At 33.2% G+C, this 11,870-nt stretch overlaps 1 long non-coding RNA gene across 6 annotated transcripts; it reads left to right on the plus strand.

The window, feature by feature from the left end:
• The first annotated feature begins 1,741 nt into the window (after positions 1 to 1,741).
• LOC107462254 (uncharacterized) lies at positions 1,742 to 11,500 on the plus strand. Of its 6 annotated transcripts, none has more exons than XR_008005539.1 (8): positions 1,742 to 2,257; positions 4,528 to 4,599; positions 5,426 to 5,652; positions 6,169 to 6,358; positions 7,499 to 7,617; positions 9,075 to 9,111; positions 9,221 to 9,293; positions 10,514 to 11,500. It is a non-coding gene; the product is annotated as an uncharacterized LOC107462254 (long non-coding RNA). The 6 variants fall into 6 exon arrangements; XR_008005541.1 differs by lacking the exon at positions 9,075 to 9,111 and having other exon boundaries at positions 1,744 to 2,257; positions 10,514 to 10,644; positions 11,099 to 11,500; XR_008005538.1 differs by lacking the exon at positions 9,075 to 9,111 and having other exon boundaries at positions 1,745 to 2,257; positions 10,514 to 10,644; positions 11,091 to 11,500.
• The last annotated feature ends 370 nt before the right edge of the window (positions 11,501 to 11,870 follow it).

Consider the following 11,870-nt stretch of genomic DNA (forward strand, 5'->3'; position numbering starts at 1 on the left):
TTTTAACCAAAAAACAACGGAAACGACGTGGTTTTCAAAGGGTTTGGACGTGAAACCAATGCCCTGTCGTTTAAGTAGTGTCCATCGTGTCATGTAATTACATTAGATTAGCAATCCGGTGATGGAGATAATCGCAGGAGCAAGTAAGAGCCACGATTGCAAATTTGAGGGTTATAATTGAAGCCGATAAAATTGTGAGGGTCATTCTGAGTATCAGACTAAATTTCAGGGTCAAATTGAGATTTAATTCATTCTTTGTATTCTCATTTTCAATTAATTTTTGTCTCTCTCTATTTTTTTTAAAAATATCCAAATAAATTAAAATAATACTCCAAAAATTACGTTATAGACTATCATTTGTTCAAAAAATATCAACAAATAAATATAGCTTAATTTTCAAAGTTTGAATAATTTGTTTATGAAAAATATTCACACGAATAAATGAAAATAAACATGATTTCTTAAAAGCCCTGTATCATGAACAGGGCCTCTTTATTTTGACAAAACACTTGAGCAAGTGCTTGAAACAAAAAATCCGGTATCATAATCCGAAATTATTCACCGTTCTAGATTACAGAGCCATCGTAATCATAATTTAACAAAAAAAAAATGAAAAATCATGAAATTTGAGAGAGGAAGTGGAAGGAACAGAAGAAAACGAGAGAAGAAGCTAATAGGTATTCATTAATCATTTTCTTCGCGCCGACAATCATCCAAGCAAGGACGAGAGAGGAAGAATTGTTGCCAGAGATCTTCTCTATCGTTGTCGAAGGGTTTCTTTGGGAAAAGCCTTCCAGCGGCAATCTCCAGCTAAAACGAGGGTTTCATTCCTGATTCTCTCTTATTTTATGATGGGGCAATTTTAAAATATTAAAACATTTGTTATTTTTATTATAATTTTTAATAAGTTATTTATATATTAAATATAAGCCATTGGATTATTTGTCGATCTGATCTAATGCTTCAAATTTAATAGCACATCAGATATGCCCAAATAACCTACGCTGATCTTAGACTGACCCAAGATTGAAAATCTTATCTCTAAGATACTTTAAAAAATACTCTTTTTTTTTCTGCAAAATCAATGATTCATCTAAAAAACTTTATTGTCATCCCACATTTCATGAATATGCCTATTAAATTAAACTAAACCAAACTTCCTTACTAATTTCTATATTTTCATCATAATCATGGATCAATATAACAATAATAATTCTCTTTATGCCACATTCATTAGGAACCTAATATTAAATAAAACAAAAAGATCAATGAATTACCTTTAATGGTCCTTATATACATTTCAAAATATAAAGTTCTTACAGCCCACAAATTAATGCCCATTATTCCAACACCTAATTATAAAACTAATTACTACATAATTACTTTCAATCGCACGACGTAATGTTTCTTCTGCTCTGTCTCACAACCATTCTCATCACCGTGTGTCGTTCTTTCATATTGCCACGCGAAGTCAGCATACTATGCTGAAAACGTGCGTACGCACGGTAGAATTTTTTAATGTTCTAAAAACTGAATCAAACCAGTCTATTCAACCGGTCTAAATATGAACCGACAGTAATTACGTTCCAATTTGCCCCTTAAAACCATTTCTCCAAAAACCGAAGAAATGGCCGGTTGAACTGGATAAAAGACCGACCGGTTTAAAAGAAACGGCGTCGTTTTTGGCAAATTTGGCTTCCTTTCACTCTTGGTTTTAAAGCTCCTTTGTTTCTTTCTCCCTTTCTCCTTCCCTTTCTTTCATTCACAGAAACTCAGCTAATGGTTCTGAAGCTCCTTTGTTTCTTTCTCCCTTTCTCCCTCCCTTTCTTTCATTCACAGAAACTCAGCCAAAAAACCCTAGCACTGTAAGTCTACACCACCGCCGCAAGGAGTGGCATACTGCCGCCGTCCGTCCGTCCGTCTATCTAGCTTTCCTCGTACTCCAAGTCTTTAACCCCTGTTCGCTGTCACCGATCGCAGCTGCTTCCTCGAACTCGGCGTCCGTCGTCTTTGTCTGCTTAGCCGCGCTTCCGCCGCCGTTTATTTGCCGTTCACGTTCGCGTCTTCGTTCAGCCGTCGTCTTCGTTCGCGGTCTTCGCCGTTTAAGTTTGCTCGGCGTTTACCATTCGCGTTCACTCGCCGTTCACCGTTCGTGTTCGCATTCGCATTCGTCTGGAAGCCACGTTGCTCTGCTTCAAAATCTGCGTCCAACCCGCGCGCTCCACCTAGCCGTCAAACTGCTCTCTTTGTCGTCGCGGTGAGTTCCCTAAACCCGCCACCAGACAATACACTCACGCAACACCAATAGTGGTTTGGATTTTTTTCATAGACTAAATTAAAGTATACAATAGTTATGTTTTCTTCTCTATCACATTGATATTAAGCTTTGAATTCTCTTATTTCGTTTCAAGTTTACCGCCCTCAACATGTTTGATGAAATGCTTTAACCATATTTCGGGTTGGTTTTATCATTCTAGCTTTTAGAAACTTAGTAAGTTGATTGCATGTGAAATTAGAATGATTGGATCTTAGTAATTAGGAAATTTTAGCTACACAAATAGCATCTTTATAGAAAACATATTAGCATGCTGATTCCACTTGCATTAGTGTTCTTCTGGTAAATTTTAACTGTTAGTGTGAACTTGTTAATTTGCTAATTGTTCTTGTGTTGTTGTTTTGTTGTTCTTCTGTTATTTTTTTTTGTTTTTGTTTTTGTTGTGATTTTCAATTCTTGAACTTGTTAAGTTGATAATTTGTTAAATTTTTGGGCTGCTGTTGTTTTAATTTGCTAAATTATTAGGTTTCTGCGATTTAATTTGTTGGATTTTCTATTTAGGTCTTGTCCTTGTTTATTTGCTAAATTGTTGTTGTGTATTTATTGTTGTCTTTGAGATTCTTGCTGGATATTGGTGATAATTGATTTATTATATGCTTCATGTTTTCATTGTTTTCTTCTTCTGAAGGAAAAAAAATTCGGTTTTCATGGTTTTGTTGATTGTTTGTTTTGTTTCAGAAATTAATTTTTTGTGATCAATGCTCAAACTCTAAATGCTGTTCTGCTGGTTTTGCTGTGTTTGTTTTGTTTCAGAAATCAATTTTTTGTTATCAATGCTCAAACTCTAAATGTTGTTCTTCTGTTTTTGTTTTGTTTCATAAATCAATATTTTATGATCAATGCTCAAACTCTGAATGTTGTTCTGCTGTTTTTGTTGTTTCAGAAATCATTTTTTTGTGATTAATGCCCATACTCTAAATGTTGTTCTATTTTGTTTTAAGGCTGTGTTTGGAAGAGGTGATTGATTTCTGAGTGTTGTTTTGTTTTTGTTTTAAAATTGTGTGTTGTGTTCAATTTTCATTTTGTTGGAAATTCTTTGAGGTATATAAGAATTAAGAAGGAAGACTATTTCAACGGTAATTCTGGTCTGCCACAAGCTTGAACATAGAATTGAAGAGAGAAACCCTTTATTATTTTATCATTGGCCTGTTTTTGGCATTGCATATCATTGTAGTTTGTTTATTCATAGAACTAGTTGTTTATTATCCCCTTTTGAAGTTAAAAAATGCAGTAGAAGAGTGTTTAGAACCAGTTGCTTTATTCATTGAATTTTTATAGAATCAGGTGTTTATTATAAAACGGTTTTTCCAGTTGAACTACGGTGGAATTGGTTGAACCAATAAATCAATAAACCAGTAACTAGAGTGGTTCGATGACCGGTCTGGTTCTCAGAACCTTGGAATTTTCCATAAAAATAAAGAAAGAAGAGGAAAAGCACAGTGCTCTTTTTCTCTCTCTGGCGTACTTCCTCTCACTCTCTTTGGTGCGCTCCGTTGCACTCCGAGCTGCACCGGCGTGCCTTCTTTGCCGTAGCACCCTACCGCACCGACGACATTGACACTTCTCTCTTTGGTCTGCTTCTTCGCTCTTCGTGTCGCGTCTCCTTTGTAGAAATAACGGCGAACCCTTTCCATTCGTGAGGTGATGGCGCCGAGGACCTCTCACAGCAAATCGCCGCGGCGGCAGCGGCGTCTCCACCCAAGAAGGGTTCAGCTGCGGCGGCTCAGTAGCAGAAGCAGCAAACTTAGTTGGCTTCTAAGCCTGATCCTTCTGTTCAGACTGGTCTATTTTGATTGATTGATTGATTCATTTATTTATTTTTTTTCATTTCTCTTCTTGTGTTGTTTGATTTAATTTTTTACTATTTGCCACCTGTTTCTGCTATAGCCCTCTCGTGCTATTAGGTTAGGGTTTAGAGAGATGAGGACCCATTTCTGGGAGAGATTTGTGGGAGTGACTGAAAGATATTTAGCTTTACAACTTCGATTTCTCTCTTCCTTCGATTCTCCGATTTGATGATGTCGGCGTTGAAGATCTTCGAAATTATAGGATTTCTCATGTATCCTAGAAATTATAGGCATTAGATTGAATTTGGGTTTCTAATATGTAATTCATAACAGTTTTGAATAATTTTAATTATTTTTTTGAACTCCGTCTTCATGAAGAGAGATTATTTTTCGATTTTCTGTTAGATGAAAAGGAGAAAGCAAGAGGATAAAGTGAAGAGGGTGCAACAGCAGGAGGAATGTTTTAAGCATGTTAAGGTAAGAATTATTGGGTTTCATTCTCAGAGAATATATTAAGTTAAAATTTATTTATCATCAGAAAATGAGAATAATTTGATGAATAATATTCTCTTACCATTATAAATAAGATCTTCGGATGATCATGAACCTTGAAACAGCTTTTAATAAAATCTGTAACTTAGAAGTGTTATAGACTCTGCTCCTAATTGATTAATTTTTCTTTGGAGATTAAAGAAACTTACCTTCGTTGTACATAAATGCATACTTCTTTTTTATAGCTTTCTTAGTTAAAAGGTGGCAAATCTTTTAGTTCTAGCAGCAACTAAAACAGAAGCATGTGGATAAAACACACAATGATCTTGAGACACATAATAAGAGCTATATACACTTCATATGGAATCTCTTCAATTGCTCTCCAAATATCCTAGAAATTATAGGAATTAGATTGAATTTGGTTTTCTAATATGTAATTCATAGTAGTTTTGAATAATTTTAATTCTTTTTTTGAACTCCATCTTTATGAAGAGAGATTGTTTTTTAATTTTCTGTTAGGTTCTTCATTTTCGGTATGCAATGATTTTGTTAGGGTTTGCAGTTGTGTTTTTGATTTCCCACTAGGGTTTGCGTGTTTCCACAATGATTTCAAATTTTAATTGGATCGTTTTTGTGTAGCTAAATCTGAGTTTTGTAATTTTCTGTTGATTTTAACACTCAGTTTTGTATAATATACACTGAACTATTGAGCTATTAATCCTCATACACACTTGATCTTATTTATTGCTCGATTAGTTATTTCGTTGAATTGTTTTTGATTTCTTCAATTTTTTCATGGATGGATCTGGAGCTTGGTCGTCGGATGAAGCTTTGATCATGGCTCTCTTTCTCCTTCTGTGCCCTTTTTCTTCTACACCCCTCTATTTGTTTTAGGGTAGGGTTCAGAGAGAGGGATAGTGGTTGAGATTTATGGGAGTGATTGGAATATGGGTCAAATCGAAAAGCTGGATTTGTGGCCATTGAGCTGTTTTTCGCTCTCATGATGGCAATTGTTAGGTGATCCAATAGCTTCCACAGGTTAGTAGGCATTAGATTGATTTAAGTTTTCTAACGATGTATTCATTGGGACACTTGCTCTGTTGGGTCTTCGTTTGTTATCCTCAATTTGTTGTTGAAAAAAGCTATAGCAATAATAGAAGCATAATGTCTAAAACTAGTTTTAGTATTTAAGGCATATAACTATAAATTTATATAGAAAAACAAATTCAGATTACATAAGGGATGTAAGTTCGGTTTCAGAGAAAAACTAGATTCATGATAATTCAATGAAACAGAGTATTGTTATTGATAATTGGATTATACGTTATTTTAAACAATTTTGGGTTTCTTGAATTGATTAACTAAAAAAATTTTACTTTTTCCTTGGGATGAAGCAAAGAAGGTAAGGACTACTGTTTCTGGGATAACAATTCCACCAAATTGTTGCTCCAGAACAGGTTCACAAGGACATTAATATCATAATTATGCTGAATCTGAACACTTAATGTTCTGAATTTCACAGGGCTTTTGTTTCATTGGCAATATAATTTGCAGGTGCTGTCCTTTTTCTTGCAGATATGATAGATAGATTAGATCACTACATGATAGAACTCCAAATTAGAAGAAAGAATGTTCTGGCAATGAAAAAATTGGAGGCAACTAAAGCATTGGAAGAAGAAAGAGACAAATTGAAAGTGGAGCTTATACAGCTAGAATTTGATCTCAAGTCTAAATAGAAGATATGGTATGTATTATGTAAGCACTTCTTTATTCGTTTGATTATAAGCTTTAGGCTATTTCTATTTCTAATTTATATTTTTTTTGTATAGTCAACTGAATTGCACATTTATACCAATAGTTATCCATGTTTTGAAGCTAAAATACAAAAGCTAAATTGTAAATTTCATTGGCCACCAAGACTGTTTTTGAAGAGTTTAAAGTTCTTTTTACCATTAACAGTTTCCAAAATAAGAAACAAAGAGGCTAAGTTTTTCCCTTTAGAGTTATGTTATCCCTTTGGTCTTTATGGTATTGGGCCTTAAACCTACTGTTTTATAATATATAGTCTGAAAAATATTTTTTATTACTGTGAATATATTTTTGTTACTTTTTGTGGGTCTAAGTTTTAATTAAATATATTGGATCCTATTAGTATTCACTGAGCACTATCAATTATCTACTGCTGTCGTTTGCCATTTTCACTGTTCATTGGACACTCTAAAGAGGTCTTATGTATGTTTCTTATATTGGGTTCATTGCTATGTGTCCTGAATGTGCAATATCAAATTCCTAGAGGTTGTTTCTTTCCTTTTCCCTCTTAAACTAAAGAGCTATCTATTTCAAAATTCAAATTTTTCAATTGAGATGTGTTTATAAATAGAGTAAGTACCACTTGGTTGAGTCTCAGTTTTCTCACCTCTTTCTTGCTCATTGTGTTGTTTTCTTATAAAGTTTGTTTTAGTTGGATTTTAATTTTAATTCTCAACCTTCTCTATATGTTTTGTCTTTATTATCTCAACACTTGGTGGGTTGGCTATCTCAATTATCAAGCACTTCTAATTATTTTGTAAGTTTGTGCCGTTTGAAATGATTTCTCGGGAGTGATTTTACTGAAGCTTATTCCTAGATTTGGTTGGGGCTAATGATGCTTATAGTGTTTTGGGTGCATTGGCTAGATCTTAGCTCTTATGATGTGGACTTGTGCACTTTAGAATTCTACTATGTCAAGGTGTCTCTACTTTTGACGCTGAGGTGTTTGTTTTAGGGTTTCATGAGAATATTTATGGAATTCACCTTGAAATTCATTTCTTTGAATAAAATAACAAAAGAAAATACATTGTCTTTTCAGTTGATGGATACTAAATTACTAATGATTCTATTATAGTTGCAATTTATGTATATAAAAAGGTTTACCTGGATGAGAGTGCTCAAAGTGGATAGCCTTAATTCTAGAATTCAGGAACTTGAAGCTCAATTAGTTAAAGAGAATGCGGAGTGTAAAAGGTACTACATATTTCCTACATGTACATGTTGATTTTTAATTAATAACCCCCTTACATTGATCATTCATTGCCAACAATGTTTCTTTTCCTGGTTTTTTTTTTTTATTTTTTTCAATGGAAAATTCAGAATCAATTCGGGAATAAGAAAGTTTATTAGAGTGCACAGAATGAGTTAAATAAGCACTATTATGAGAAATTTGTCTCTTTTATATAGGGTTAAAAAAATCTCCTTAATATTTTGGAGTAATTTTTTTTTTCCGTAGTGATCTGATGTTGTGAATTGTGAGTGTTTTTCTATTGATTCTTAAAACTTTTTAGGGGTAAGTATGATTTTGGTCCTTAAAGTTTTTCGCCAGAATCGAAACCGTCCCTCATCTAATTTTCGATTTAAAATCGTCCTTAACGTTTTTTTTCGTATTAAAATCGTCATTTTTAATAAAATTTTTTATATTATTCCTAAACTACCATCGCCTCGCCGCTGCTCCTCGCCGCCTCTGCTTCTTGCTTCGATCTCTGTTTCTGCTTCTTCTGCTTCTTGATTTGTTGAATCATTGTTGGTTTTGTTCTTGTTGAATCTGATTTGACTTCTGAATTGTTGTTGGTTTTGTTGAATCTGGCTTTTGTTATTGTATTTTTAATTTGTTAATGGAAGAAGTTGCTGTTGTTTGGTTTTCTTAGTGTTGGTGTTGGTTGGTGTTGGTGTTGGTGTTGGTGTTGGTGTTGGTGTTGGTGTTGGTGTTGGTGTTGGTGTTGGTGTTGGTGTTGGTGTTGGTGTTGGTGTTGGTGTTGGTGTTTGTGTTTGTGTTTGTGTTTGTGTTTGTTTGTGTTTGTGTTGGTGGTGGTGGTGGTGGTGGTGGTGGTGCTGGTTGTGGTGGTGGTGGTGGTGTTGGTGGTGGTGGTGGAGGAGGTAATTGTGTTGGTAGTGATGAGGGTATTTTTGTCCAAAAAAATTTAAAAGGACGATTTTAATACGAAAAAAACGTTAAGGACGATTCTAAATCGAAAATTAGATGAGGGACGGTTTCGATTCTGGCGAAAAACTTTAAGGACCAAAACCATACTTACCCCAACTTTTTACATCATACTTTGCCTCGCTTTTTTATTTTTATTCTTTTTTGTTTTCCCTCCCACTTTTGCATTTCTCTTTAATTTTGTTTTTTATTTTTACCAATTTTTCTTTTGTATAAGCTTTTACTACTATTAGCAGCATTTGGATTCTTGAAGCAATTTTTGGTTCACTATGAGTTTTGTAAGAAGTGAGACGTGGCCATTTTGGGTACACATGCTTTGCCAAGGGTAAAAAAAGGACATTCAAGAGCCATGAGGTTGCTTTCAAAAGCAAAGTTTTCAGTTTTTTTATTATTATTAAAGCTTTGGTTTTGATTGAGTTTCATATTTTTAGAGCTTTGGTAAATGTTTCAGTTTTTATTTATATCCAATTTTTTTCCTTTTGCACAGTGGATCCTCAAAAGTTAATGCTGTACTAGAGTTTGTTGTAAATACTCTTCAACTCTGGTTTCACTAATTTCTTTCTCTCATATTAATTTGTTTATTTGATAATTATTGGATAAATCTTGCTCTCTTATATGATTTTCTTCGTTCAGCTGGAGTTGCGGACTTGTGGAGAAGACTTTGTGTCCTAGATGTACAATGGATTTACTGGCACTATTCTAAAAGGTATGGTCCTTTTTACCTATTATCTTTAGATGCTACATTATACATTGTGCTTTTTTATTTATTGTTTTCCAATTTCCTTCCACATATCTCAAAATTTTCAATTTTGTTTAAATAATGAATCTTTGTTTATGGTCATTATTTTTGGCTTTGATAACCTCAACTATCTTTTGGAACTGCCATTATGTCATGCTTATAATTCTATTGTTAACAACTATTCTTTGCCTTGTGGGTAAAATCTTTTGTTTATTGCTAATATAATCAAAGTTACTAAAGTTTATTATTGTGTCAAAAGATAATCTGAGCTTCTCATTATATAGGAGATAAATGATTAATTCAAACTTGCCAGAGAACTTTATTAGTATTTCAATCAGGATATTAATCTGCTTTTAGAAATTGGATATTTGTTAGACTTTAGAGACTTCTAAACTTTTAGATAGTTAAAATTTTTCTATTGGTGAAGACATTGATGATTGCCTATATTATCAAGCTCTGAATGGGTTAAGAAATATGCTTATTTAAGGATCAATTTTATAAGTTGATCAAATATGCAGATTTTGTTAGATTTCTTTTGGTTTCATAATAAAAGGAAGAAAAAAGACACGAGATTTTGAGTTGGGGTTCTTTTTTTATACCATAACTTTTTTTTATTACCGATGTATAATTTTGTATTGTAACCAATATTTTGGAGAACATATCTCTTTTTTGCGATAAATAATCTAATTTGGGGATCACTGCTATGCAAAAAAGAAAAAGTGTATAAAGACATCTACTATAGCAAGAACTGTTGGAAAATTGTTTCTACTTTTGTTAGTTTGTCTTATACTTTAAAGTTCAAGTCATATATTCATATTTATTTAGCTACCTTTTTTGTATCAAGAAATGGGATATACGTATGTATTCTTTAATCGTATTAAAGAGTTTGGGACAACTGCATCAAAATGTTGAGAAGGTGGAAACTTTGACTATTTTAAAAAGAAGTTTTTGCATTTCTATATGGTTTTTCTCACGATAGGCAGAATTTTTTTGCTTCCAACGGCTATTAAATTTTGATTCTTCATATATTACTTATTTCTATTCATTTGAAGTTTACTAATCATATTTTGGATTTAGTTAAGGTTCTGAATAATTGGTGTTTAATTAATTTTCTACATCTTATTTGATCCCTACTTCTGTTTAACGCATGATCCGTGACGGGGTTGTTGAACATTTTAACTTTTAAGGGTGTGGTTTAGTGGCAGCAACCGAAAGAAGCCATTCGATAAGGTGCAAAACTTGTGTGGGCCCACCTTCTATTAATCGTTATAGTGACAATGATGGGCTTCCTTAACTTCAAGCAGCATTAATTAGAAAGGTAAGCAAAAACGTTCTAGACTCTATCTTTTTCTTACAACATATAAATGTGTGTTAACTGGTTGGAACTTGTTTTTGGAATGAAACTTGGTTTTCAATAAGGGTCAAGTGCGCATTAAGTTACAATGCTTTTTAGCAGTTGAAATTCCTGAGAACTGGTGATTCTTTTCTATTAACTCCTATGCTTTCGATTGTAGTTGTGAGATGTAAACAATTTGCACAAGTCGTAGGTAATGGTTACTACAGGTGCCAATTAGGTGATCAATCTTCATAAGATATAAATGTGTTTTATAATTTTATAATTTTTTTATGACAAAAAAATATAACACACACGGTTAGTGAAGATAATGCACTTTATAAGCATTTCAGTTTCCATTTCATACCTTTATGTTTAGATGTATAATGTATTTTTTCCTTCTTGGCTTTTCTCCGTTTGAACTTGGAAAGGAGCATAGTTGGGGAGAGATTTTTGATGGTAATGAATTGGTGGTCAAATCCAGCATCAATGAGGTAATTTATGTTAAGGAAGGCAACGACTTCCCATGGTTTCTTCTCACGGATTTCCATAATTTGTGTCTGTGAGGTGGGTAATTAACAGTAGTTTTGAATCATTTTAATTCTTTGTTGAATTCCGTCTCCATGAAGAGAGATTTTTTTCGATTTTCTGTTAGATTCTCCATTTTCGGTATGTAATGATTTGGTTAAGGTTTGCAATTGTGTTTTTTATTTCCCACTAGGGTTTTTGTGCAGTTAAATCTAAGTTTTGTAATTTTCCGTTGATTTTAATAGTCAATTTTGTATAATGTACACTGAACCATTGAGCTAATAATATGCTCATGCACATTTGATTTTGGTTACATTATCCATGCTTCAAATTTTGTAGGCTTCATTTCGTGTTAAGGTGATAAGATCTGCTCCAAGAGCGTCCCAAAAAGAAGGGGCGCCAATATAGCAACAAGTATGATTCTGTTTATAACTTATATACAAATACATATATACTTTTAATATTTCTCATGTTACAGAAAGTTGTGTAGAGCACAATATTGGAAGTCAATTATAACATGTCATGTTCCTTAATTTGGATATGAACATTAAAATATTGCAAACAACTCTTTTGATTGTCATTTACAGAAATAAATTATACAAAATTACTTGATACGAGTAAAGAAAAATTGAATTGTGATAGATATTTTTTAATTGTCGTGGTGGATTTATCTCGTGTTTCAA

This window comes from Arachis duranensis, unplaced genomic scaffold, assembly GCF_000817695.3.
Source record: "Arachis duranensis cultivar V14167 unplaced genomic scaffold, aradu.V14167.gnm2.J7QH unplaced_Scaffold_608113, whole genome shotgun sequence".
Classification (NCBI taxonomy): Eukaryota; Viridiplantae; Streptophyta; class Magnoliopsida; order Fabales; family Fabaceae; genus Arachis; species Arachis duranensis.